We start from the raw sequence: 24,739 nt of genomic DNA on the forward strand, positions 1-24,739 counted from the left end.
GCATGTAAATAAATTGGTAAACCCCTATCACATGCATAGTCATGGAATGTGGGAAAGCGAAGCTGCGACAGCAATACAGCGAGCTGCCTGCTAATCCGTGATTGTTATGTATGTGTATAATGTAGTGATAACATGTACAGCACAAAAGCAAACCCTCCCTTATTAGCAGTGTAAATAAGTGTGTGTGTGTGTGTGTGTGTGTGTGTGTGTGTGTGTGTGTGTGTGTATGTATGTATGTATGTATGTATGTATGTATGTATGTATGTATGTATGTATGTATAGAGCATGCTTTTGCCAACAGGCTTGCATGTACAGTCCATTAAAAGCTTTACTAGCCATGACACATAGGAGGGAATTCAATTGTCGGCAAAGGGTGCAAATTGCCATTGCTCTTAAACGCCGGCAACAGCACCTCTTCTTGCACCCTTCGCCCAGCCGGCCAAATGCCAGATTCACATAAAAGTGCTTATTACCCCATAGGGTAGCGAACACTTGTGTGAAATTGTGCTGCTGTAAAGTGCACAGATTTGGCTGGGCGAAGTATTCACCAGCAATTGAATCCCCCCACCCCACAATGACAGTACACTGTCCGGATCACTTAGAGCACTGCGGGAGAGATAAGACTGTGGTATTGCTGCGCAATTAGAGAAGTTTGGCACAGAGAACAGGTCAGCATGACCCAGGTGGGGAAGGGGTGGAGGGGCTAAGCGACCAGCATTGGCAAATTAACATCCAATAAAGATAAACTGGTGAAGGTCTGTAATGATCATTTAATAAAAAAATAAAAAAAAGAGAGAGGAATACACAAGACCACACTTGGGGGGAGGGGGGGGGGGGGAGGGACACAAAAGGACTACATTCAGTCCCTGTAGCATTCACAGCAGGCATTTTATTTAGAAGTGTTGGCTGCCAGAAAGAGTTGGAACGCTAGCACCTCGCATCCATCATCGCAAATTTTTCCCCGCATCCCCCCAAAAAAAAACACGCAAGAAAATGTGTAACGCTGGTTTATGTGAGCGACAAGTAAGCTCTTGCAAGCAGGGCCCTCTATCCTCATGTCTGTTACGTATTTATACATTTTGCAGGTTGTAATTATGTATCAATGCACATTTATTTGTCTGTATGGGGTGGTGGAATTCAATTGTTTTGGGCATCCATTACTGTACTCCTCGTGCCCAATAATGGGGGCCTAACTGAGCAATTCAATTGTTTTGGGCATCCATTACTGTACTCTTCGTGCCCAAAAGAGGTATAGCAGTTTAACACTACTCTGCTGTTGGCGGTTAATCTATAACTGCATATAATGAACATCTCATACTAAATTAAGAGTGGATATTTATCAATGCACTCACAGCAGGATATTGCTAGGATTATGATTTTTCCTGCTGTGTGGATCAATATTCCAGCCCCTGAAACTGAACCATCCCCATAGCATTATACTATAGGTCAGGTGATGTGCAGTGCTAGACAAGCGCCAAACCAATTACATTTTAGTCTCATCAAACCATAGATGTTTCCTCCACTTACAGTAGTATGCGGGTCTCCGATATGCTTCCTGGAGAACTATTCACATGGTTTTTTTCAGTTTTTTGTTTTTTTTACCATTCTCCAATGAAATACATATTCGTTAAGTGCCCAGGCCATGTAATGGATAATTTTCCCACCTCTGCCAAGCAACACTTTAACACTATCAGAACTGCCAAAATCATAGGTGCTACTATGGGGTCGATTCAATTCGGCAACAGTTGAATAGCGCCGGCAGTTTGCTCCCGACGCTATTCAATACAGCGACGACTGACCCTCAATTGTCGGGAATTCTTCTCTCATCCCCGGGGGATGAGAGAAGAAACCCGACAAAAGTGCTGCCGCGCGGCTGGCGTGAGGCCGATTCTGTCGGGAATCAGCATCGCCGCGGGTAGTTAAGTCGGAGAATGCCCGTTCTCCCGACAAAACTACCTGTTAAGTCGGCGAGAACGGGCCATCGCCGACTTAACTGAAGCTGAATTGAATAGCGTCGGGAGCAAACTCCCAGCGCTATTCAACTGTTGCCGAATTGAATCGACCCCTATGTGTCCCAAAATATTACTATGTGATGACTAGTAGTGAGAAGTACCAAATAGCTCCCTATTAATTCCTTCATGTAAAATAACTATATAAACAATTGCCAGGGTGGCTATATACTTTTTTGCATAGCAAGTTAAAATAAGAATTTACTTACCGATAATTCTATTTCTCATAGTCCGTAGTGGATGCTGGGGACTCCGAAAGGACCATGGGGAATAGCGGCTCCGCAGGAGACTGGGCACAAAGTAAAAGCTTTAGGACTAGCTGGTGTGCACTGGCTCCTCCCCCTATGACCCTCCTCCAAGCCTCAGTTAGGATACTGTGCCCGGACGAGCGTACACAATAAGGAAGGATTTTGAATCCCGGGTAAGACTCATACCAGCCACACCAATCACACCGTACAACTTGTGATCTGAACCCAGTTAACAGCATGATAACAGAAGGAGCCTCTGAAAAGATGGCTCACAACAACAATAACCCGATTTTTGTAACAATAACTATGTACAAGTAATGCAGACAATCCGCACTTGGGATGGGCGCCCAGCATCCACTACGGACTATGAGAAATAGAATTATCGGTAAGTAAATTCTTATTTTCTCTAACGTCCTAGTGGATGCTGGGGACTCCGAAAGGACCATGGGGATTATACCAAAGCTCCCAAACGGGCGGGAGAGTGCGGATGACTCTGCAGCACCGAATGAGAGAACTCCAGGTCCTCCTCAGCCAGGGTATCAAATTTGTAGAATTTAGCAAACGTGTTTGCCCCTGACCAAGTAGCTGCTCGGCAAAGTTGTAAAGCCGAGACCCCTCGGGCAGCCGCCCCTAGATGAGCCCACTTTCCGTGCGGAATGGGCTTTTACAGATTTTGGCTGTGGCAAGCCTGCCACAGAATGTGCAAGCTGAATTGTACTACAAATCCAACGAGCAAGCGTCTGCTTAGAAGCAGGAGCACCCAGCTTGTTGGGTGCATACAGGATAAACAGCGAATCAGATTTTCTGACTCCAGCCGTCCTGGAAACATATATTTTCAGGGCCCTGACTACGTCCAGCAACTTGGAATCCTCCAAGTCCCTAGTAGCCGCAGGCACCACAATAGGCTGGTTTAAGTGAAATGCTGAAACCACCTTAGGGAGAAATTGAGGACGAGTCCTCAATTCTGCCCTGTCCGTATGAAAAATTAGGTAAGGGCTTTTATAGGATAAAGCCGCCAATTCTGAGACACGCCTGGCTGAAGCCAGGGCTAACAGCATTACCACTTTCCATGTGAGATATTTTAAGTCCACAGTGGTGAGTGGTTCAAACCAATGTGATTTTAGGAATCCCAAAACTACATTGAGATCCCAAGGTGCCACTGGAGGCACAAAAGGAGGCTGTATATGCAGTACTCCCTTGACAAACGTCTGAACTTCAGGAACAGAAGCCAGTTCTTTTTGGAAGAATATTGACAGGGCCGAAATTTGAACCTTAATGGACCCTAATTTGAGGCCCATAGACAGTCCTGTTTGCAGGAAATGCAGGAAACGACCCAGTTGAAATTCCTCTGTAGGGGCCTTCCTGGCCTCGCACCACGCAACATATTTACGCCAAATACGGTGATAATGTTGTATGGTTACATCCTTCCTGGCTTTGATCAGGGTAGGGATGACTTCATCCGGAATGCCTTTTTCCTTCAGGATCCGGCGTTCAACCGCCATGCCGTCAAACGCAGCCGCGGTAAGTCTTGGAACAGACATGGTCCCTGCTGGAGCAGGTCCTTTCTTAGAGGTAGAGGCCACGGGTCTTCCGTGAGCATCTCTTGAATTTCCGGGTACCAAGTCCTTCTTGGCCAATCCGGAGCCACGAGTATAGTCTTTACTCCTCTCCTTCTTATGATTCTCAGTACTTTTGGTATGAGAGGAAGAGGAGGGAACACATACACTGACTGGTACACCCACGGTGTTACCAGAGCGTCCACAGCTATTGCCTGAGGGTCCCTTGACCTGGCGCAATATCTGTCCAGTTTTTTGTTGAGGCGGGACGCCATCATGTCCACCTTTGATTTTTCCCAACGGTTCACAATCATGTGGAAGACTTCTGGGTGAAGTCCCCACTCCCCCGGGTGAAGATCGTGTCTGCTGAGGAAGTCTGCTTCCCAGTTGTCCACTCCCGGAATGAACACTGCTGACAGTGCTATCACATGATTCTCCGCCCAGCGAAGAATCCTTGCCACTTCCATCATTGCCCTCCTGCTTCTTGTGCCGCCCTGTCTGTTTACGTGGGCGACTGCCGTGATGTTGTCCGACTGGATCAACACCGGCTGACCCTGAAGCAGAGGTCTTGCCTGACTTAGGGCATTGTAAATGGCCCTTAGTTCCAGGATATTTATGTGAAGTGACGTTTCCATGCTTGACCACAAGCCCTGGAAATTTCTTCCCTGTGTGACTGCTCCCCAGCCTCTTAGGCTGGCATCCGTGGTCACCAGGACCCAATCCTGAATGCCGAATCTGCGGCCCTCTAGGAGATGAGCACTCTGTAACCACCACAGGAGAGACACCCTTGTCCTTGGAGACAGGGTTATCCGCTGATGCGATCCGGACCATTTGTCCAGCAGATCCCACTGAAAAGTTCTTGCGTGGAATCTGCCGAATGGAATCGCTTCGTAAGAAGCCACCATCTTTCCCAGGACCCTTGTGCATTGATGTACTGACACTTGGCCTGGTCTTAGGAGGTTCCTGACTAGGTCGGATAACTCCTTGGCTTTCTCCTCCGGGAGAAACACCTTTTTCTGTACTGTGTCCAGAATCATCCCTAGGAACAGCAGACGTGTCGTCGGAATCAGCTGCGATTTTGGAATATTTAGAATCCATCCGTGCTGTCGTAGTACTACTTGAGATAGTGCTACTCCGACCTCTAACTGTTCTCTGGACCTTGCCCTTATCAGGAGATCGTCCAAGTAAGGGATAATTAAGACGCCTTTTCTTCGAAGAAGAATCATCATTTCGGCCATTACCTTGGTAAAGACCCGGGGTGCCGTGGACAATCCAAACGGCAGCGTCTGAAACTGATAGTGACAGTTCTGTACCACAAACCTGAGGTACCCTTGGTGAGAAGGGCAAATTGGGACATGGAGGTAAGCATCCTTGATGTCCAGAGACACCATATAGTCCCCTTCTTCCAGGTTCGCTATCACTGCTCTGAGTGACTCCATCTTGAACTTGAACCTTTTTATGTAAGTGTTCAAGGATTTCAGATTTAAAATGGGTCTCACCGAGCCGTCCGGCTTCGGTACCACAAACAGCGTGGAATAATACCCCTTTCCCTGTTGTAGGAGGGGTACCTTGATTATCACCTGCTGGGAATACAGCTTGTGAATGGCTTCCAATACCGCCTCCCTGTCGGGGGGAGACGTTGGTAAAGCAGACTTCAGGAACCGGCGAGGGGGAGACGTCTCGAATTCCAATTTGTACCCCTGAGATACTACCTGCAGGATCCAGGGGTCCACTTGCGAGTGAGCCCACTGCGCGCTGAAATTCTTGAGACGGGCCCCCACCGTGCCTGAGTCCGCTTGTAAGGCCCCAGCGTCATGCTGAGGACTTGGCAGAAGCGGGGGAGGGCTTCTGTTCGTGGGAAGAGGCTGTTTGCTGCAGTCTTTTTCCCCTTCCTCTGCCCCGGGGCAGATATGAGTGGCCTTTTGCCCGCTTGCCCTTATGGGGACGAAAGGACTGAGCCTGAAAAGACGGTATCTTTTTCTGCTGCGAGGTGACTTGGGGTAAAAAGGTGGATTTTCCAGCCGTTGCCGTGGCCACCAGGTCCGATAGACCGACCCCAAATAACTCCTCCCCTTTATACGGCAATACTTCCATATGCCGTTTGGAATCCGCATCCCCTGACCACTGTCGCGTCCATAATCCTCTTCTGGCAGAAATGGACATCGCACTTACTCTTGATGCCAGAGTGCAAATATCCCTCTGTGCATCTCGCATATATAGAAATGCATCCTTTAAATGCTCTATAGTCAATAATATATTGTCCCTGTCCAGGGTATCAATATTTTCAGTCAGGGAATCCGACCAAGCCACCCCAGCACTGCACATCCAGGCTGAGGCGATTGCTGGTCGCAGTATAATACCAGTATGTGTGTATATACTTTTAAGGATATTTTCCAGCTTCCTATCAGCTGGTTCCTTGAGGGCGGCCGTATCAGGGGACGGTAACGCCACTTGTTTTGATAAGCGTGTGAGCGCCTTATCTACGCTAGGGGGTGTTTCCCAACGCGCCCTAACCTCTGGCGGGAAAGGGTATAATGCCAATAATTTTTTAGAAATTAGCAGTTTTTTATCGGGGGAAACCCACGCTTCATCACACGCCTCATTTAATTCATCTGATTCAGGAAAAACTACGGGTAGTTTTTTCACACCCCACATAATACCCTTTTTTGTGGTACTTGTAGTATCAGAAATGTTCAAAACCTCCTTCATTGCCGTGATCATGTAACGTGTGGCCCTACTGGAAAATACGTTTGTTTCCTCACCGTCGACACTGGAGTCAGTGTCCGTATCGACCTGAGGTAACGGGCATTTTATAGCCCCTGACGGTGTTTGAGACGCCTGTACAGGTATTAACTGATTTGCCGGCTGTCTCATGTCGTCAACAGTCTTTTGTAAAGTGCCGACACTATCACGTAATTCTTTCCATAAGACCATCCAGTCAGGTGTCGACTCCCTAGGGGGTGACATCACTAACACAGGCAATTGCTCCGCCTCCACACCATTTTCCTCCTCATACATGTCGACACAGCGTACCGACACACAGCACACACACAGGGAATGCTCTGATAGAGGACAGGACCCCACTAGCCCTTTGGGGAGACAGAGGGAGAGTTTGCCAGCACACACCAGAGCGCTAATATATATATATATATATATATATATATATATATATATATATATATATACACACACACAGGGATAACCTTATATAAGTGTTTTTCCCTAATATAGCTGCTGTATATATTAATATGCCAATTTAGTGCCCCCCCTCTCTTGTTTTACCCTGTTTCTGTAGTGCAGGACTGCAGGGGAGAGTCAGGGAGCCTTCCTCCAACGGAGCTGTGAGGAAAAAATGGCGCTTGTGTGCTGAGGAGATAGGCCGCCGAGAAGGGGGCGGAGCCTTTCTCCCGCTTTTTTGTGGGAAACTGGCAGGGGTTAAATACAACCATATAGCCCAGGAGCTGTATGTGATGTATTTTTAGCCATTTAAGGTATTTTCATTGCGTCCCAGGGCGCCCCCCCCAGCGCCCTGCACCCTCAGTGACCGGAGTGTGAAGTGTGCTGAGAGCAATGGCGCACAGCTGCGGTGCTGTGCGCTACCTTATTGAAGACAGGACGTCTTCTGCCGCCGATTTTCCGGACCTCTTCACTCTTCTGGCTCTGTAAGGGGGCCGGCGGCGCGGCTCCGGGACCCATCCATGGCTGGGCCTGTGATCGTCCCTCTGGAGCTAATGTCCAGTAGCCTAAGAAGCCCAATCCACTCTGCACGCAGGTGAGTTCGCTTCTTCTCCCCTTAGTCCCTCGATGCAGTGAGCCTGTTGCCAGCAGGTCTCACTGAAAATAAAAAAACCTATTTAAACTTTTACTCTAAGCAGCTCAGGAGAGCCACCTAGATTGCACCCTTCTCGTTCGGGCACAAAATCTTAACTGAGGCTTGGAGGAGGGTCATAGGGGGAGGAGCCAGTGCACACCAGCTAGTCCTAAAGCTTTTACTTTGTGCCCAGTCTCCTGCGGAGCCGCTATTCCCCATGGTCCTTTCGGAGTCCCCAGCATCCACTAGGACGTTAGAGAAATACAATTATGACGCAAACTCCTGGAAATGTAAGCATAGTATTTCTCCTAGCAACCTTACACTGTCCTCCAATTGTAAACTCTGCTGACTGCCTCGTGTGCTGTGTACCAGAACGTGCTGCCTCTCCACAGCCTCTAGTAATTTTACACACATAACTTCCTGATGCAAAGCACTTACCCGCCAACACAGGACGGAAATATATAGTATCATAGATGTGGTGGGAGGAGATGCAACAAGGGGAACACAGTAGTCAGCAAGGGACAGTCCTATTCATGTCAGCAAGGCTTAATATGCATTAGTTATCTGATATTTTACAATATTCACTTAATTATTTTACTATACAGGAACATAGGGCGATTTCTTTACCCAAACGCATGTATTACAAATACACATGCCACTTGCATACAGTGCAGCTGATGGAGTGAAGGCTGTATAGTGCCCTGTAGACTCTATACTATACAGAGTGAGATTTATCAAATATGAGATATAAAGTACCAACCAATTAGCTTCTGCCATTGTACAGGCTGTGCTAGAAAAAATTACAGTTGGAAGCTGGTCGCTAGGAGCACCATCTCCACATTCTCTCTCTCCAGAATTTGATAAATCTCCCCCATAGAGTCTATAGTGAGGCAGCCCTGCAGGCTCTATACTATACAGCCTACAGAGAGTGAGGCAGCCCTTGAGGATCTATACTATACAGCCTATAGAGTGAGGCAGCCCTGCAGGATCTATATACTATATAGCCTACAGAGAGTGAGGCAGCCCTGCAGGATCTATACTATACAGCCTACAGAGAGTGAGGCAGCCCTGCAGGATCTATACTATACAGCCTACAGAGACTGAGGCAGCCCTGCAGGATCTATACTATACAGCCTACAGAGACTGAGGCAGCCCTGCAGGATCTATACTATACAGCCTACAGAGACTGAGGCAGCCCTGCAGGATCTATACTATACAGCCTACAGTGAGTGAGGCAGCCCTGCAGGATCTATACTATACAGCCTACAGTGAGTGAGGCAGCCCTGCAGGATCTTTACTATACAGCCTACAGAGACTGAGGCAGCCCTGCAGGATCTTTACTATACAGCCTACAGAGACTGAGGCAGCCCTGCAGGATCTATACTATACAGCCTACAGTGAGTGAGGCAGCCCTGCAGGATCTATACTATACAGCCTACAGTGAGTGAGGCAGCCCTGCAGGATCTATACTATACAGCCTACAGTGAGTGAGGCAGCCCTGCAGGATCTTTACTATACAGCCTACAGTGAGTGAGGCAGCCCTTGGGGATCTATACTATACAGACTATAGAGTGAGGCAGCCCTGCAGGATCTATACTATACAGCCTACAGAGAGTGAGGCAGCCCTGCAGGAGCTATTCTATACAGCCTACAGTGAGTGAGGCAGCCCTGCAGGACCTATACTATACAGCCTACAGTGAGTGAGGCAGCCCTGGAGGATCTATACTATACAGCCTACAGTGAGTGAGGCAGCCCTGCAGGAGCTATTCCATACAGCCTACAGTGAGTGAGGCAGCCCCAGCCTGCATGAGCTGCTATACTATACAGCCTACACTGTACAGCCTAGAGTGAGTGAGGCAGCCCTGGGCATGTATTATTTAGTGAGCACATGGAAATAAGGGCTGCCTGTGGGCGGGGACTGTACATTGGGCGATTTCTTTACCCAAACGCATGTATTACAAATACACATGCCACTTGCATACAGTGCAGCTGATGGAGTGAAGGCTGTATAGTGCCCTGTAGACTCTATACTATACAGAGTGAGATTTATCAAATATGAGATATAAAGTACCAACCAATTAGCTTCTGCCATTGTACAGGCTGTGCTAGAAAAAATTACAGTTGGAAGCTGGTCGCTAGGAGCACCATCTCCACATTCTCTCTCTCCAGAATTTGATAAATCTCCCCCATAGAGTCTATAGTGAGGCAGCCCTGCAGGCTCTATACTATACAGCCTACAGAGAGTGAGGCAGCCCTTGAGGATCTATACTATACAGCCTATAGAGTGAGGCAGCCCTGCAGGATCTATATACTATATAGCCTACAGAGAGTGAGGCAGCCCTGCAGGATCTATACTATACAGCCTACAGAGACTGAGGCAGCCCTGCAGGATCTATACTATACAGCCTACAGAGACTGAGGCAGCCCTGCAGGATCTATACTAGACAGCCTACAGAGACTGAGGCAGCCCTGCAGGATCTATACTATACAGCCTACAGAGACTGAGGCAGCCCTGCAGGATCTTTACTATACAGCCTACAGTGAGTGAGGCAGCCCTGCAGGATCTATACTATACAGCCTACAGTGAGTGAGGCAGCCCTGCAGGATCTATACTATACAGCCTACAGTGAGTGAGGCAGCCCTGCAGGATCTATACTATACAGCCTACAGTGAGTGAGGCAGCCCTGCAGGATCTTTACTATACAGCCTACAGAGACTGAGGCAGCCCTGCAGGATCTTTACTATACAGCCTACAGAGACTGAGGCAGCCCTGCAGGATCTATACTATACAGCCTACAGTGAGTGAGGCAGCCCTGCAGGATCTATACTATACAGCCTACAGTGAGTGAGGCAGCCCTGCAGGATCTATACTATACAGCCTACAGTGAGTGAGGCAGCCCTGCAGGATCTATACTATACAGCCTACAGTGAGTGAGGCAGCCCTGCAGGATCTATACTATACAGCCTACAGTGAGTGAGGCAGCCCTGCAGGATCTTTACTATACAGCCTACAGTGAGTGAGGCAGCCCTTGGGGATCTATACTATACAGACTATAGAGTGAGGCAGCCCTGCAGGATCTATACTATACAGCCTACAGAGAGTGAGGCAGCCCTGCAGGAGCTATTCTATACAGCCTACAGTGAGTGAGGCAGCCCTGCAGGACCTATACTATACAGCCTACAGTGAGTGAGGCAGCCCTGGAGGATCTATACTATACAGCCTACAGTGAGTGAGGCAGCCCTGCAGGAGCTATTCCATACAGCCTACAGTGAGTGAGGCAGCCCCAGCCTGCATGAGCTGCTATACTATACAGCCTACACTGTACAGCCTAGAGTGAGTGAGGCAGCCCTGGGCATGTATTATTTAGTGAGCACATGGAAATAAGGGCTGCCTGTGGGCGGGGACTGTATAGCTATTGCATCATGCCGTATGGGTACAGGGGGAATCCAGATTACCGGGCGCGAATATTTCACCGCTCAGCCCTCATGTAGGTCGGATATATGACACTAAAGCAAGTCTGCTACATTGTTATTATTATCAGTAATCAGAATCATTATAAGACAGCCGGCACACTGCAGTACCAGAGCTACTAATACACAGAAATCTATAATAATACAGTATACCCTCATTGATGGTGGTGGCGCCAGCAGAACCCCCACCCCGCCTGTGCCCGCTCCCTGCCCAGGCATACTGCTAGTCTCCATGCGCTGCCTGTGCCGGCCATGTGCTCCCGCGCCGGCTGCACTGATACAATGTAACTGTCACCGGGACACCTGAGCGTTCTATTGTTAGTGACGCAGGGGGTTGGACCGCTCGGGCCGCCGATACAATGTAACTGTCACCGGGACACATGAGCGTTCTATGGTGAGCGGCGCGGGTGGATGGAACGCTCGGCCGCTGATGCACTGTAGCTGGGTGGGGAGTACTCACCGCACGGGATGCTGCTGGGATGGGTGAGGTGCTCTCTAGCAAGACACACACAAGGTCGGCGGCACTGTGTGTGGCAGCCGGAGCAGCAGCGTGCTGGATGTTGCCGGCGCCGCCTCTCTTCTCTCTCGCCCCTCCTTGTCAATAAATGTTACATCAGCCAGCCTGTGTCTCCTTGTGGTGAGCCTGGGACGGGTGGCGTGGGCAGCCAAAGCCACAGCAGCACAGAGCAGAGGAGCCGGGGAGAGGAAGGGTCACTGATCAGCAGTCCCTCACTTGCGGGTGTGAGGGCTGCTAGGGCTAATATGTAGAAATTACCCCACAGCGTGGTCATGGCCAAGGCCTGAATAATATGGACGTGTGTCTGTACATCCGGGCCTTAGGGGTAAGAAGCACGCAGACTGTGGTAGGGAGAGGTAGAGGGTGACAGAGAGACAGTGGGGTAGAAGCACAGTGCGGGGAACAAGGTGCATGTACTCTGCTGGACAGTGCTGCCCCTAGCCAATATGATGCCCTAGGCAAGATTCTGTTTGATGCTCACCTCCTTCCACCCCCTCCTCCCCCCACCCCAGGGGAGACAGGGAAATCGTGTGTGACGGGGAAATAGTGGACTGGGGCTCTATAAGTTTACGAGGCTGACGTTAGCTTCTTATTCGGCCAGCTTCTTATTCACTTCTTATTCAAACTCCAGCTTCTTATTCAGATCATTCCGTTTTGCAATGGTTAATGAGTCTTGGGTCACAAATTTGACACCTGAAATCAACAGAGTAGGGTCCCTTGCATATGACCCACTTGTATTTGCTTGGCCCAATGCTGTTTTGGGCATGAAATACACTGGCAAAGTGGGCACACACACCATATTTTACCATTTTGAATAAGTAGCTGTAGTTTTGCAAGGGTTAACTAGTCTTGGGCCACAAATTTGACACCTGAAATCAACAGGGTGGTCCGTTACATATGACCCACTTGTATTTTGCCTGGCCCAACACTGTTTTGGGCATGAAATACACTGGCAAAGTGGGCACACACCATATTTTGACATTTTGAATAAGTAGCTGTAGTTTTGCAAGGGTTAACTAGTCTTGGGCCACAAATTTGACACCTGAAATCAACAAAGCGTGGTCACTAACATATGACCCACTTGTATTTTGCCTGGCCCAACACTGTTTTGGGCATGAAATACACTGGCAAAGTGGGCACACACCATATTTTACCATTTTGAATAAGTAGCTGTAGTTTTGCAAGGGTTAACTAGTCTTGGGCCACAAATTTGACACCTGCAATCAACAGAGGGTGGTCAGTTACATATGACCCACTTGTATTTTGCTTGGCCCAACACTGTTTTGGGCATGAAATACACTGGCAAAGTGGGCACACCATATTTTACCATTTTGAATAAGTAGCTGTAGTTTTGCAAGGGTTAACTAGTCTTAGGCCACAAATTTGACACCTGAAATCAACAAAGCGTGGTCACTTACATATGACCCACTTGTATTTTGCCTGGCCCAACGCTGTTTTGGGCATGAAATACACTGGCAAAGTGGGCACATACACCATATTCTACCATTTTCAATAAGTAGCTGTATTTTAGCAAGGGTTAACCAGTCTTGGGCCACAAATTTGACACCTGCAATCAACAAAGCGTGGTCACTTACATATGACCCACTTGTATTTTGCTTGGCCCAACGCTGTTTTGGGCATGAAATAAACTGGCAAAGTGGGCACAAACACCATTTTATAAATTGCCATTTTGAATAAGTAGCTGTAGTTTTGCAAGGGTTAACTAGTCTTGGGCCACAAATTTGACACCTGAAATCAACAGAGGGTGGTCACTTACATATCACCCACTTGTATTTTGTTTGACCCAACGCTGTTTTGGGCATGACATACACTGGCAAAGTGTGCACACACACCATATTTTACCATTTTGAATAAGTAGCTGTAGTTTTGCAAGGGTTAACTAGTCTTGGGACACAATTGTGAGACCTGCAATCAACAGAGGGTGGTCACTTACATATCACCCACTTGTATTCTGCCTGGCCCAACATTAATTTGTGAATGAGATACGCTGGGAAAGTGGGCACAACCACCATATTATAATTTACCATTTTGAATATGTAGCTGTAGTTTTGCAAGGGTTAACTAGTCTTGGGCGACATATTTGATACCAGAAATCAAGGGTTAGATTACCTCCTTATCGCACAGGGGAGTCATAGAGAGCCTATGTTAAGTTAACGTTGTCTGAAGTCAGCGTCTATCCTAGCTTGAAGGAAGCTATACTCCGCAGGATTGGGGTGACGGGTCCCAGCAAAGCCCAAGAATATTATGAGTTGCAGCTGAACCCATCTGAGCCTCCAGTGGTCAAACTGGCATAATTGGCCAAACTGAGTAAAACCTGGTTACAGACAGATAAAAACTCTTCTCAGTGGGTAGTGGAAGTGATGGCTCTAGACCAGGCTATACGAGTATTAGACCGTGGTGTAAAACACTCGGCCTTTGCAAGCTGACCCCCAGACAATTGAGGAGCTAGCAGTGGTGATTGAGAGGTACCTGACCCTGGGAAATTTTAATAAAGCCAAGCAAGGGTTACAGCCAGTACCTAAGCCCAGTACTCCGATCCCCATTGTTAAACCAAACAGCCCGTCTCCAGTCATATGTTTTGAGTGCAGAGAGCCCAGTCATGCACAGCGGTACTTCCTAAAGCAGGGTGAGCTAGTGGATTGCAGCTCAGGGAAAACAGCACAACCTGTATTCAGTATGGCGCCTGGAATTATTTCTCCAGCTGAAACTACCCTGTTTCATCTGATGGTACAGATTGAAGGCTGGGATATCTGGGCCTTGGTTGATACTGGCAATGAATTGTCTATCATCTCTGCTAACCTGGTTCTTCCCGGGTCTGGTCAGGTTGTGCTTCTGGTAAAGATGCTATGTATACTTGGTGACATAGAAGAATGCCCATGAGTGCACCTGCCGGTGGTGATTAAAGTAAGACCAGTAAAAATGGTAGTCACAGTAGCTTCCAAACCTTCTTATCCACTAATCCTGGGCCAGGACTTCCCAGTGTTGCAGGAGTTTGTTACCTGGCATGACATTGGCAGACAGACAGAGGTTAAGCTGTCGCAGGGGCTAAGATCTACTGGAAGCCAAGGTTGTATGACTGTAAAGCCCTCTCTTGCCAGTGAGATTGAGACACATTAGTCCCCCATTTGCGAAAGAGTGTCTTTGCAGGACTTTAGGCGAGATCAACATAACGATGGCAACTTGTCCAATACTTTTTAAAATGTGATAGTGGTAAATGGTAAGGTAAACTCTGCTTTACCACCTTACTTTATGTGAAAAACAATAAGTTTTTTTACTTTGTAACTTATTTGCAAGGTAAAAGGTTAGACCAGTTGCTGATTCCCCGAAAACACGTGCAGCTGGTATTGAGGGCGGCTTACATGCATTTATGGGGTGGCCATTTAGGGGAGAGGAAAACTCTCCAGCGTATCCAGCTATGGTTCTCCTGGCCAGGCATTCATGCTGCAGTAAAAAAATATTGTCAGGAATGCCCAGTGTACCAAAAGAATGCACCCCAGACAGAATTTAGGGCGACCTTAGTTTCTCTAACGTCCTAAGTGGATGCTGGGGGCTCCGTAAGGACCATGGGGAATAGCGGCTCCGCAGGAGACTGGGCACATCTAAAGAAAGCTTTAGGACTATCTGGTGTGCACTGGCTCCTCCCCCCATGACCCTCCTCCAAGCCTCAGTTAGATCTCTGTGCCCGAACGAGAAGGGTGCACACTAGGGGCTCTCCTGAGCTTCTTAGTGAAAGTTTTAGTTTAGGTTTTTTATTTTCAGTGAGACCTGCTGGCAACAGGCTCACTGCATCGAGGGACTAAGGGGAGAAGAAGCGAACTCACCTGCGTGCAGAGTGGATTGGGCTTCTTAGGCTACTGGACATTAGCTCCAGAGGGACGATCACAGGCCCAGCTTGGATGGGTCCCAGAGCCGCGCCGCCGGCCCCCTTACAGAGCCAGAAGGCAGAAGAGGTCCGGAAAATCGGCGGCAGAAGACGTCCTGTCTTCAACAAGGTAGCGCACAGCACTGCAGCTGTGCGCCATTGCTCTCAGCACACTTCACACTTCGGTCACTGAGGGTGCAGGGCGCTGGGGGGGGGCGCCCTGAGACGCAATAAAAACACCTTGGCTGGCGAAAATACATCACATATAGCCCCCAGGGCTATATGGATGAATTTTAACCCCTGCCAGAATCCATAAAAAAGCAGGAGAAAAGTCCGCGAAAAAGGGGCGGAGCCTATCTCCTCAGCACACTGGCGCCATTTTCCCTCACAGCTCCGTTGGAGGGAAGCTCCCCTGGCTCTCCCCTGCAGTCACTACACTACAGAAAGGGTTAAAAAAGAGAGGGGGGCACTAATTAGGCGCAGTATTAACTATACAGCAGCTATAAGGGGAAAAACACTTATATAAGGTTATCCCTGTATATATATAGCGCTCTGGTGTGTGCTGGCAAACTCTCCCTCTGTCTCCCCAAAGGGCTAGTGGGGTCCTGTCCTCTATCAGAGCATTCCCTGTGTGTGTGCTGTATGTCGGTACTTTTGTGTCGACATGTATGAGGAGAAAAATGATGTGGAGACGGAGCAGATTGCCTGTAATAGTGATGTCACCCCCTAGGGGGTCGACACCTGAGTGGATGAACTGTTGGAAGGAATTACGTGACAGTGTCAGCTCTGTATAAAAGACAGTGGTTGACATGAGACAGCCGGCTACTCAGCTTGTGCCTGTCCAGACGTCTCATAGGCCTTCAGGGGCTCTAAAGCGCCCGTTACCTCAGATGGCAGATATAGACGCCGACACGGATACTGACTCCAGTGTCGACGGTGAAGAGACGAATGTGACTTCCAGTAGGGCCACACGTTACATGATTGAGGCAATGAAAAATGTTTTACACATTTCTGATAATACGAGTACCACCAAAAAAGGGGTATTATGTTCGGTGAGGAAAAACTACCTGTAGTTTTCCTGAATCTGAGAAATTAAATGAGGTGTGTGATGATGCGTGGGTTTCCCCCGATAACAACTGATAATTTCTAAAATGTTATTGGCATTATATCCTTTCCCGCCAGAGGTTAGGGTGCGTTGGGAAACACCCCCTAGGGTGGATAAAGCGCTCACACGCTTGTAAGGGCTCTACCTTCGCCTGAGATGGCCGCCCTTAAGGATCCTGCTGATAGAAAGCAGGAGGGTATCCTAAAAGGTATTTACACACATACTGGTGTTATACTGCGACCAGCAATCGCCTCAGCCTGGATGTGCAGTGCTGGGTTGGCGTGGTCGGATTCCCTGACTGAAAATATTGATACCCTAGATAGGGACAGTATATTTTTGCCTATAGAGCATTTAAAAGATGCATTTCTATATATGCGTGATGCACAGCGGAATATTTGCCGACTGGCATCAAGTCTAAGCGCGTTGTCCATTTCTACCAGTAGAGGGTTATGGACACGTCAGTGGTCAGGTGATGCGTATTCCAAACGGCATTTGGAAGTATTGCTTTATTAAGGGGAGGAGTTATTTGGGGTCGGTCTTTCAGACCTGGTGGCCACGGCAACAGCTGGGAATTCCACGTTTGTACCCCAGGTCGCCTCTCAACATGAGAAGACGCCGTATTATCAGGCGCAGTCTTTTCGTGGACAAGCGGGCAAAAGGTTCCTCATTTCTGCCCCGTGACAGAGGGAGAGGAAAAAGGCTGCAGAAATCAGCCAGTTCCCAGGAACAGAAAAACCTCTCCCGCCTCTGCCAAGCCCTCAGTATACGCTGGGGCTTTACAAGCAGAATCAGGCACGGTGGGGGGCCCGTCTCAATGAATTTCAGCGCGCAGTGGGCTCACTCGCAAGTAGACCCCTGGATCCTTCAGGTGATATCTCAGGGGTACAAATTAGAATTCGAGACGTCTCCCCCTCGCCGTTTCCTAAAGTCGGCTTTACCGATGTCTCCTTCTGACAGGGAGACAGTTTTGGAAGCCATTCACAAGCTGTATTCCCAGCAGGTGATAATCAAGATACCCCTCCTGCAACAGGGAACGGGGTATTATTCCACACTGTTGTGGTACCGAAGCCGGACGGCTCGGTGAGACCGATTCTAAATCTAAAATCTTTGAACACTTACATACAGAGGTTCAAATTCAAGATTGAGTCACTCAGAGCAGTGATTGCGAACCTGGAAGAAGGGGACTACATGATGTCTCGGGACATCAAGGATGCTTACCTTCATGTCAAAATTTACCCTTCTCACCAAGGGTACCTCAGGTTTATGGTACAGAACTGTCACTATCAGTTCAGACGCTGCCGTATGGATGGTCCACGGCACCCCGGGTCTTTACCAAGGTAATGGCCGAAATGATATTCCTTCGAAGGAAGTGAATTTTAGTTATCCCTTACTTGGACAATTCCCTGATAAGGGTAAGATCCAGGGAACAGTTGGAGGTCGGTGTAGCACTATCTCAGGTAGTGTTGCGGCAGCACGATTGGATTCTCAATATTCCAAAATCGCACCTGGTTCCGACGACGTGTCTTCTGTTCCTAGGGATGATCCTGGACACAGTCCAGAAAAAGGTGTTTCTCCCGGAGGAGAAAGCCAGGGAGTTATCCGAGCTAGTCAGAAACCTCCTAAAACCAGGCCAAGTCTCAGTGCATCAATGCACAAGGGTTCTGGGTAAAATGGTGGCTTCCTACGAAGCAATCCCATTCGGCAGATTCCACGCAAGAACTTTCCAGTGGGACCTGCTGGACAAATGGTCCGGGTCGCATCTTCAGATGCATCAGCGGATAACCCTGTCACCAAGGACAAGGGTGTCCCTCCTGTGGTGGTTGCAGAGTGCTCATCTTCTAGAGGACCGCAGATTAGGCATTCAGGACTGGGTCCTGGTGACCACGGATGCCAGCCTGCGAGGCTGGGGAGCTGTCACACAGGGAAGGAATATCCAGGGCTTATGGTCAAGCCTGGAGACATCACTTCACATAAATATCCTGAAGCTAAGGGACATTTACAATGCTCTAAGCTTAGCAAGACCTCTGCTTCAAGGTCAGCCGGTGTTGATCCAGTCGGACAACATCACGGCAGTCACCCACGTAAACAGACAGGGTGGCACAAGAAGCAGGAGGGCAATGACAGAAGCTGCAAGGATTTTTCGCTGGGCGGAAAATCATGTGATAGCACTGTCAGCAGTATTCATTCCGGGAGTGGACAACTGGGAAGCAGACTTCCTCAGCACGACCTCCACCCGGGAGAGTGGGGACTTCACCCAGAAGTCTTCCACATGATTAAAAACTCGACAGGTATTGCGCCAGGTCCAGGGACCCTCAGGCAATAAGCTGTAGACGCTCTGGTAACACCGTGGGTGTACCAGTCAGGGTATGTGTTCCCTCCTCTGCCTCTCATATCCAAGGTACTGAGATTGATAAGATGGAGAGGAGTAAGCACTATATTCGTGGTTCCGGATTGGCCAAGAAGGACTTGGTAACCGGAACTTCAAGAGATGCTCACGGAAGATCCGTGGCCTCTACCTCTAAGAAGGGACCTGCTCCAGCAAGGACCCTGTCTGTTCCAAGACTTACCGCGGCTGCGTTTGACGGCATGGCGGTTGAACGCCGGATCCTGAAGGAAAAAAGGCATTCCGGATGAAGTCATCCCTATCCTGATCAAAGCCAGGAAGGATGTAACCGCAAAAACATTATCACCGCAATTGGCGAAAATATGTTGCGTGGTGCGAGGCCAGTAAGGCCCGACGGAGGAAATTCAACTGGGTCGATTCCTACATTTCCTGCAAACAGGAGTGTCTATGGGCCTGAAATTGGGGTCCATTAAGGTTCAAATTTTGGCCCTGTCAATTTTCTTCCAAAAAGAACTAGCTTCAGTCCCTGAAGTTCAGACGTTTGTAAAAGGGGTACTGCATATACAGCCTCCTATTGCTCGTTGGATTTGTAGTACAATTCAGCTTGCACATTCTGTGGCAGGCCTGCCACAGCCAAAAATCTGTAAATGCCCACTCCACAAGGAAGGTGGGCTCATCTTGGGCGGCTGCCCGAGGGGTCTCGGCTTTTCAACTTTGCCGAGCAGCTACTTGGTCAGGAGCAAATACGTTTGTAAAATTCTACAAAATTGATATCCTGGCTGAGGAGGACCTGGAGTTCTCTCATTTGGTGCTGCAGAGTCATCCGCACTCTCCCGCCCGTTTGGGAGCTTTGGTATAATCCCCATGGTCCTTACGGAGTCCCCAGCATCCACTTAGGACGTTAGAGAAAATAAGAATTTACTTACCGATAATTCTATTTCTCATAGTCCGTAGTGGATGCTGGGCGCCCATCCCAAGTGCGGATTGTCTGCAATACTTGTACATAGTTATTGTTACAAAAATCGGGTTATTATTGTTGTGAGCCATCTTTCAGAGGCTCCTCTGTTATCATGCTGTTAACTAGGTTCAGATCACAGGTTATACGGTGTGATTGGTGTGGCTGGTATGAGTCTTACCCGGGATTCAAAATCCTTCCTTATTGTGTACGCTCGTCCGGGCACAGTATCCTAACTGAGGCTTGGAGGAGGGTCATGGGGGGAGGAGCCAGTGCACACCAGATAGTCCTAAAGCTTTCTTTAGATGTGCCCAGTCTCCTGCGGAGCTGCTATTCCCCATGGTCCTTACGGAGTCCCCAGCATCCACTACGGACTATGAGAAATAGAATTATCGGTAAGTAAATTCTTATTTTTCCTGACTAATTTCCATGCCTATTGAGCCAATTTTTAAAGATCTGATAGGGCCAGTAGAAAAATCGGATCATGGGCATCAGTATATATTGGTGACGGTGGACTACTCCACCGGGTACCCGGAGGCCATACCACTATGTAACACCTATGTAAGGTGGATAGAATTACCATTTCGGTTTACCACCCGCAGACAGACCGTTTGGTTGAATGCTTTAACAGAACCCTTATGCAGATGATGAAAAGGGCAGTGTCACAGGAGAAGCGAGATTAGGACCTACTCTTACCTTAGCTAATGTTGGCAGTTTGAGAGGTACCCCAAGCCTCTTTTATTATTATTATTATTATTATTATTATTATCCTTTATTTATATAGATACTTTATACAGAGACTGTATGGGGTTTAGACCCTTCAAACTCCTCTATGGTAGACAACGCAGAGGGATACTAGATCTATTAAAAGATGGGTGGGAGGAGCAATTGTCCCAAGGGGATGCGGTCAAGATCCCGCCGGCGACGCCGGAAACCCCGACCGGCACAATCCCGACATATTCTGCCTCCGTGGGTGTCCATGACACCCATAGAGGGAGAATATAAAAGTGTGACGAGCGTAGCAAGGCACCGTGCCTGCAGCATGGCGAGCGAAGCGAGCCCGCAAGGGGCTGCGTTCTGCTCGCCACCCCTGTCGGGATTGTGTGGTTGAAATTCCGGTGTCGGTATTTCAACCGCCGGGATCCCGTCCAGCGGGATTTAGTACTGATCCTGTCCCAAGAGCCTAACATCGTTCAGTTTGTGTGCCAATTGTATGGCTGTCTAAGGCAAATTGCGCCACTTCTGACCAAGCATATGGTAAGAGCTCAACAGGATCAAAAACGCAGTCATGGCGTTACTGCTGTCAACCGGACTCTCAATAGGGGCAACAAGGTACTGATACTTGTGTCTAGGTACGGCAGGAAGGTAGAAGGAAAGAGGTAAAAGTCTACCATGTGAATTTGTTGAAGCCTTGGAAAGTGCCAGTCATCCCTCTTTAGTGGCCATGAAAACCCCAGAATGTCAGGTGCCTACTGAGGTAACTTTGAGTCCTAGCCAGAAACAAGAAGTGGTAAACTTAGAAGCACAGTACCAGGGCCCTCATTCCGAGTTGATCGGTCGCAAGGCGATTTTAGCAGAGTTACACACGCTAAGCCGCCGCCTACTGGGAGTGAATCTTAGCTTCTTAAAATTGCGACCGATGTATTCGCAATATTGCGATTACTAACTACTTAGCAGTTTCAGAGTAGCTCCAGACTTACTCTGCCTGTGCGATCATTTCAGTGCTTGTCGTTCCTGGTTGACGTCACAAACACACCCAGCGTTCGCCCAGGCACTCCCACCGTTTCCCCGGCCACTCCTGCGTTTTTTCCGGAAACGGTAGCGTTTTCAGCCACACGCCCCTGAAACGCCGTGTTTCCGCCCAGTAACACCCATTTCCTGTCAATCACATTACGATCGCCGGAGCGAAGAAAAAGCCGTGAGTAAAATTACTTTCATCATAGTAAAGTTACTTGGCGCAGTCGCAGTGCGAACATTGCGCATGCGTACTAAGCGGATTTTCACTGCGATGCGATGAAAAATACCGAGCGAACAACTCGGAATGAGGGCCCTGGTTGTGTTCTCTGCCCTCCTGGGGAAAACTGAAATAATACAGCATGACAATGTTACTCCACCGGGGGGGGGGGGGGGGGGGTGATAAAACAAAGGCCATATTGTATATCTGAGGCCCAACAGGCAGCAGTAAAATGGGAACTGGAAGAGATGCAGCGCTTGGGGGTCATAGAGTAGTCAAACAGTGAATGGAATAATCCCATTTTTTTAGAGCCCAAGCCTTTTGGAGCTTTGAGATTCTGTAATGACTTCAGAAAGTTAAATAAAGTTCCTCGGTTTGATTCCTATCCTATGCCCCTGGGTTGATGAACTAGTACAAAACTTAGCAATAAGCCAGTATCTAACTACGCTAGATTTACTGAAGGGGTACTGGGAAATTCCACTGATGGTAGCTGCCAAAGCAACAACAGCCTTCTCTACCACAGTGGGTTTGTTCCAGTATAAAGCCGCACCTTCCAAAGGTGGATGCAGTGTTACAGTCTCTACAGGCACAAGGGTTCACAGCTAACCTGGAGAAGTGTGCCATCATAACTGTGGAGGCAAAGTATCTGGGGTTTATTGTATGCCAAGGGTAAGTTAAACCTCAACCCAGCAAGGTGGAAGCAGTCCTCACATGGCCTAAGCTAAAATGTATGTCGCAACTCAGGGTATTCTTTGGTCTGGTGGGCTATTATCGTAGGTTCAGGGGTGGAACTTGCAGCGGTGCAACCGGTGCAATGCACCAGGGCCCCTCCACGATGAAGGGGTCCACAGCCGGAGGCACTACAATGAGTCAGACTGACTCATTACATGCCACCTGCCGGCGCGCTGCAAGCCGCCGGTTCCCCTTAACAGAATGAGGCTTAGCTGGTGTGCAGAGCTGCAGTCTGGGTAGAGGGGGAGGAGGATGCAGTGGAGGAGTCTGGAGAAGGAGAAGGGGCCATCTTCCCCTCTCATTCACGGGCAGCCCAGCTGTTTCTTTTTGCTACCGGAGCATCACGTGACCATGCGGCTAAACTGTAGAGTATCTGAGGTAGTGCAGCAGCATTCCTTGTAAGGCGGTCAGGCAGCTGTGTGTTTATTTATTTTTATTTTATTATACATTTTTCTAATTGTACATTTCATCCTGCAAACTCAGAATCGCGGACCTCGAAGAGGTGGAGCCTACATTGAGGGGGCGGAGATTGGGAGGTGGTGGGCGGGGTTGTTACAGTAAGCTGGTCTCTCTGCAAATAGTAATGGTGACTGTGCATTGACATATAACATACAGCACAGCATAGAGTGACCCCACTAAGGCAGCCAGGCACAAAGTCATGTATTGTCACTCAGGGTGCATGTGCTGCTGCTGGCTTCATGATGCATAGTGTGGGCATCTGTCTCCATGGGCCTTGTATATCCTTGTACAAAGGAAGTGTCCCATCTTTATACAGTGAGAAGTCTCCTGAGTTTTTGTGGGAGTTGGATACAATTGGCCGACAGTTATCATATTGATATTCATTATGTCGACATGAAGAACTGTCAACAAACAGTCCCTTGTGATATAGCAGTTTCGTACTTTATACCGGTGACAGCAGTGCCTTTTTCTGGATCACATTGCATTGGCGATGTCTCAGCAGTGTTCTGGTGAGTATTTTCCCCATTATCCCTAATCCCTAAACCTTTCCCTAGTAGCTAACCTTAACCTTTTCCCCTCCCCACAGCCTAACCCTAGCCACCACCCCAGTGCCTCACCCCCCCCCTCCCCCCAGCAGCCTAACCCTAAAACTTTACCGTAGTGCCTACTATATTGGCGTTATGTGTAAAAGGAGCTCTACTGTGTGGCGTAACATGTATAAGAGGCACTACTGTGTGTTGTAATGTGTATAAGAAGCAGTACTGTGTGGCATAACGTGTTTCAGGAGCACTACTGTGTAGTGTAACGTATATAAAGAGTACTACTGTTCAGTGTAATGTAATGTAAATCGGTGTAATGTAATAAGGTTGCACTACTGTGTGGGATAATTTGAAATGGTGGTACTATTGTGTGCCCACACCCCTTTTCAATGAGACCATGCCCTATTTTTTGACACACATGTTGTGGATCTTGGGGGGGCTGGGGCAACGCATTTTGTTGCGCCTGGGCCCACCATGGTGTTGTTCTGCCACTGCGTAGGTTCATGCGCGAATTTGCCACAGGGCAGCATCATTCACTGAATGTCTGAGGAAACAGTCCCCAGACAAGATCTAATCGCAGATGTTGTAAATGTAGCACATCTACGATCATTTACTCTGACATGCGGGTGGATGCCCAGCACAGGGCTAGTCCGCCCCGCATGACTGACCCTAGCCCCCCCCCCTCGCACAGGTACAAAACCATTGCACGGTGGCGATGATTTTGTACCTGATGAGTGGCTCACTGCAAACGAATCTCCTGCACGCTGGCAGTCCGCTACTCGCCACATCCCGGGTCGCAGAGTCTGTGTGTAACGCCACGCAGCTGCATTGGGCCGCCCCCCAACGGTCCAGACAGGCCACCGTTGTCCGGACCGTGGTTCTAAAGCCGGTGGCATGCCCCTTCCCACCACGTGACCGCCTCTGCCTGTCAATCAGGCAGAGGCGATCGAAGCCCTGAGATGCTGATAGAATCTCACTGGGCTCCCGGAGTGCACACGCGCAGGGCGCACTCCACAAAGTAATTCAGACTGCGGTCGCTGCCGTTGCAGTGATGCAGTCTGAATTACCCCCTAGGCTGCAGAGACTACTTTGCAGAATTTAAGAAAAGCTTTATGCGCAGAGACTGTATTGCAGGCTCCTGATTTCAGGTGTAAAA

The 24,739-nt window shown here is 48.7% G+C and overlaps 1 protein-coding gene across 1 annotated transcript in view; it reads right to left on the reverse strand.

The window, feature by feature from the left end:
• The window catches only part of SLC7A1 (solute carrier family 7 member 1), a 91,992-nt gene extending 79,945 nt beyond the window's left edge, over window positions 1-12,047 (reverse strand). The window contains exon 1 of the mRNA XM_063951744.1: window positions 11,556-12,047. The gene's annotated coding sequence lies outside the window, so the exon portion shown is untranslated. The remainder of the gene's footprint in view (window positions 1-11,555) is intronic.
• Window positions 12,048-24,739: the final 12,692 nt, after the last annotated feature.

Source organism: Pseudophryne corroboree, chromosome 2 (assembly GCF_028390025.1).
Source record: "Pseudophryne corroboree isolate aPseCor3 chromosome 2, aPseCor3.hap2, whole genome shotgun sequence".
Lineage (NCBI taxonomy): Eukaryota > Metazoa > Chordata > Amphibia > Anura > Myobatrachidae > Pseudophryne > Pseudophryne corroboree.